The sequence below is a fragment of the Ovis canadensis genome, chromosome 5 (assembly GCF_042477335.2).
Source record: "Ovis canadensis isolate MfBH-ARS-UI-01 breed Bighorn chromosome 5, ARS-UI_OviCan_v2, whole genome shotgun sequence".
Taxonomy (NCBI): Eukaryota; Metazoa; Chordata; class Mammalia; order Artiodactyla; family Bovidae; genus Ovis; species Ovis canadensis.
In genome coordinates this window covers 21,032,829-21,037,499 of record NC_091249.1, presented here as the reverse complement: position 1 = coordinate 21,037,499, position 4,671 = coordinate 21,032,829, and the positions used below count along the sequence as shown (strand labels likewise).

The following is a 4,671-nucleotide window of genomic DNA, read 5'->3' as shown; positions in this document are numbered from 1 at the left end:
GCCACTTACGGCTGTCGCCAGGAAACCCCGGAAGTGAGGGCACGGGGTGGGCGGGAAGAAACCGCGCGTGGCTGAGCGCTCGGGAGGGCGTAGCGATTCGCACGTGCGTTGGCTTTTCCGCGCATGTGCAGAGTGGGCTCCTGTTGCGCGACGCTGGGCAACGGGTAGAACCGCGCGGACGACCGTTAGCCGCGGGTGGGCTGTCCGCGTTGCAGTCCTGGGGCTTGACTTGCTGCGTTCTCTGCGGGAATAGGGAACCTGGGGAATTCCTGCCCATGTCAGGGCCTCTTTTCTCCTCGCGGGGCCACAGTGAGGAAAATACGAGGTGGGGTACGTCCGGGAGGCTCCTGGACGCGGCGCCTGTCACATCCCCCCCGGGCCTGCCCGGAGGTGGAAGTCGAACCGGGAAGCTACGGGCTTCGCAGGGATGGAACTGGCTTATTGAGGTTCAAGAGATCCTTCAATTCGGTTTCTTCTCCTCGATCCAGCTGTTTGATAAGATTTTAAGGCGAGGGAAACGCCCGCCTCCGCTAGCCTCCGAGTGCGTCCCTTTGGGGCTCCCGTGGCTTTTGTGCAGTCGTTTAAGCAGCGGTGATCGAGGGAGGGCCCAGGACCTGTGGGTGCTGGGCCCTCTACACCGCGCGTCCAGAGGCCACAGCGCCAACCTGAAAGATGCAGTTACAGTGCTTCCAAAACGGTGATGTTAATGTGTGCCAATTGTGGGGAAAGGTAACAAGCAGCAGTATGCATTAGAGACATGTAAACTGTGGACTTGCCCGGTAATCTGACGCTCTTGAGATAGCTTTGTTCACATTAATACTTGGTTGGCTATATGGGATCTTATTTTGTGGAAATGGATGTCTGTATGTTTTAGATACGTTTCTTTTTTGTTGTTTCATAATTTCTCCCATCTGATGCTTATGGTTTGTCTCCTGTACGCGAGATACTGCCTTAGACCAGAAGCCGGCAAGCTTTCTATAAAGGGCCAGATACCAAGTATTTTATAGGCTCTAATGGCCAAGAGCCAAAAACGAGGCTTTTATGTAGGTCCTTATATAAGCAGAGATAAAAACGTCCAGAGTACTTGTTGGTGGAATTTAAAATATAAAAATTGAGTACAGTTTTTAAAATATAGGTCTAATGAGAAGAATGCAGTGTTCTTTTTGAAGATTCCAAGTCAGTCTTTGTTGTCCTCAGTTGATTGGAAATGTTCACCTGTAAAGACCATCCTTGGCTCACAGAAAGGCAGGTTGGATATAACTTGGGGATGAAACAGTGAACAAGTCCAACCTAATCTCTGCTCTCATGAGCCCACTGCTAAGATAGGCAGACCCCATAAATCAGTAACAAATGTATCACCTCAGAGGTGTTACTGAGGAAAACCAAAGGATGTGAAGACTATGATTAAGGGAGAAGGGCAGTGTCTAGGCTGATAAGGTTATCTGAGAAGGCCCTTGGGAGGTGAGGTTTGATTGAGATCCCCACTCCAAAACCAGCTATGTGAACACTCCAGGCAGAGGGACTATCAAGGGGATGTTCTGCTTCGTATAATGCTCAGAAATCTGGATAGTGTGATTGCTCTGTATCAGTCAAGATCTGTATCAGGTAGCTTTAACCTGGGGTTTCTCTAGTGGTCCAGTGGTTAAGAGTCCACCTTGCAGTGCAGAGGACACCAGCTAAATCCCTGATCTGGGAAGATCCTACGTGCCATAGGGCGGCTACATCCCTGTGCCACAACCACTGAGTCCGTGAGCACTGGGGCCTTGCTGCACAAGGGAAGCCACCACAGTGAGACGCCTGTGCACTGCTGTTAGAGGAAGCCTGCGCAGCAATGAAGACCCGGTGCAGCCGGGAAGAGACTCAACCTGTGACCCACCACGACTGGGCCAGAGATAGCCCTGTCGCACACGTGTACTCTCATGAGATGAAACTTCTCGGCACTTATCAGAGTCTTAACAGGGTCTCTGAACCAAACAAATTGTACCCTGTTTTCTTTCGTTGGCTGCACCGTGGCATGTGGGATCTTAGTTCCCCTACCAGGGGCTGAACCCGTGCCCCTGCAGTGGAAGTAAAGTCTTAACCACAGGACCACCAGGGAAGTTCCCATGTGGTCATCTTTAATGACTGCACAGGACAATGTGGTGTGGATTTACCCTACCTTAGTGAAGCCAGTCTCTGGAGTCTCTTGGGTTGGTTGTGCTTTTAAACCACTGTTAAAAGTTTTAGCTTGTACACAGGTGCTGAGGTCAGAGGGTTTGCACTTTCAGTGCTGATGTTGCTCAGCTACCACCAAAAAGGTGGTATACCCTTGACCACTGTATCATACATTCATCTCACAGTGTTTAAAATGCTGTTTGAGACTGAAAATTTAAGCATCACAAAGCCTCCCCAGGCTTATTTCAGTGAGCCAAATCAGAATCCACTTGTCAGGAGAAAGCAGGAGAGAGACAGTCGCTAGAAGTCGAGGCTGCTGCAGAGAGATGATCTTCAAGGACCTAGAAACAGAACTCCTTAAGAAAACAAGCACAGTGCACACTCCTTGCTGAGGGAACCCATGTAACAAAAAGGCAAGAATTTAGGACCCATATGCATGCCCATTTTGGTCCTGCAGATGTGCTGGGAGGAATTTATCCTAGATCAGAAGCGTGTGCAGCGTTGTGCACTGCAAACGTATCCCATCAAAGTAGTACTTAAGATGCAGCAATAGGGGTTGGTTAATTGTGGCACATCCTCTAATACCATATACAGCAGACACAGAATCAAGGAAGAATAGTAACACGGGGGAGTGTTACTGAAACGCAGTTTACAAAATATTATGGGCAATATGCCACTTTTGAAGAAAGTACACATATCCTTCTTAGAGGCAACGGCTGTGTCCAGCTTCTTGTGTACCTTTTCAGAGATAAACTGTTCACAAGCACCTTTGTCTATATAAAACAAGTTGTTTTCTCTGTCTCCTTCTTTTTGACTTCTGTATAGTATAGGTAATCTTTTGGCCTTAATATTTTTTTCCAAACTTAAAAAATTATATATTGACTATAAAAGTTGTTTAAAAAAGTAGTGGCTGACTGAGGAAATCTAGGCCCATCTAGATTCATGGTTTCAATAAAGCCAAAGCTTTGTGTGGCTATAGCCTCATCTTCTGCAATAACTGAACACTGTGTGGTCAACAAGCTGAAGCCACGGCAGGAAGAATGTCTTGTGTGAACTGAGAAGATCCTTTCATGTCCTAGACAATGAGCATTCCTTGGGCCTGATTGCCTGTCACCAAACCAGCCTCTGGTCACAAAGGAGTGCCCTGCCCTGGGATGACAAAGGAAGATTCCAGTGTCTGGGAGAGGACATCTCTGAAGAGGGGTTCCAGCTCTGGTGTCCGAGCAAGGAGGCCATCCCTGAACTTGGCTCTCTGCCTGACTCACAAGACAGCGGCACCATGCGTGGAGCTGCAGCAGACAGCTGCAAAGCCGCCTGGATCACCTGGCCATCAGGGCTCCTCTAGGGTCTTCCTGTCACAGGGGGCCTTGACTGTGTGAGGCAAAGGTGACAAAAAACAAAACTGTTCACTTACTGAGGCTGTTTTGCAGGGCAAAGGGCCCTGGGCTTGGAGTCTGAAACTCGGGTTCCAGCCCTATTCAGTGGGCCAAGCCTTTCTCTGTTGCCGTTTCCCTCTGTAGAATGGGGCTAATATCTGCCTTTTGGGTTTTGATAGTTAAATGAGACACATGTATTTAAAAATGTGTGGATAAAATATTCTGTGAATTGAAAATGCATGTCAGCACATTCCCATGTGCCCCTCAAATAACCCTGCACTTTAGCATTTTCTCCCCCACCTCTAACATAGCACTTGAGTGCTCCTTAGTCACACATATAGAAATTGAGCTGAGTGCTCAGAGGGCAGGAGGCTTATTTATCTGTTTCCTGTTTTTGGCACCACCTAAGGCAATGGCACCCCACTCCAGTACTCTTGCCTGGAAAATCCCATGAACAGAGGAGCCTGGAAGGCTGCAGTCCATGGGGTTGCTGAGGGTCGGATATGACTGAGCGACTTCACTTTCACGCATTGGAGAAGGAAATGGCAACCCACTCCAGTGTTCTTGTGTGGAGAATCCCAGGGACGGGGGAGCCTGGTGGGCTGCCATCTCTGGGGTTGCACAGAGTCGGACACGACTGAAGCGACTTAGCAGTAGCAGCAGCAAGCACTCAGTAAATCACTGAACAGAAGGATGTAGGCAATTGTTTAGAAGAAACTTACCTATCCATTGCGATGAAAGGAGATTCTCTGTTGGCAGTGGTTTCTGAATGATATGGGGGGAAATGGGATTGGAGGCAGACTGCAGTAGCTGTGTGATCCTGGACAAATCACTTAACCCCTCTGGGCCCCATTTTCATCTGTAGCAAGGCAAAGGTAACCATCTGTGGACTGTGTGTGAAAAGCCCACATGGATCAGGTACTCACTGTCTATTATTCCTTCACACAGATGCTGTATAAGCACAGCTGTTGCAACATTCTTGGATTTTCCATGTTACTCTGTTCAATAAAGGCACGTCATTAACTGTGATGCTGTGATTTCTAGTTTTATCCTATGTCTCACAAATCCATAAATCACATCTAAATTTGGGCTCAGAAAAAATAAAAAGGTTGCAATATGCCTGGATGTGGGAACCAAGCTG

At 48.2% G+C, this 4,671-nt stretch overlaps 1 long non-coding RNA gene across 1 annotated transcript; it reads left to right on the top strand.

Annotated features, from left to right (window-relative positions):
• Nucleotides 1–79: 79 nt before the first annotated feature.
• On the top strand, nt 80–4,559 carry LOC138440785 (uncharacterized). The gene is made up of 2 exons (XR_011257129.1): nt 80–330; nt 3,234–4,559. It is a non-coding gene; the product is annotated as an uncharacterized lncRNA (long non-coding RNA).
• The last annotated feature ends 112 nt before the right edge of the window (nt 4,560–4,671 follow it).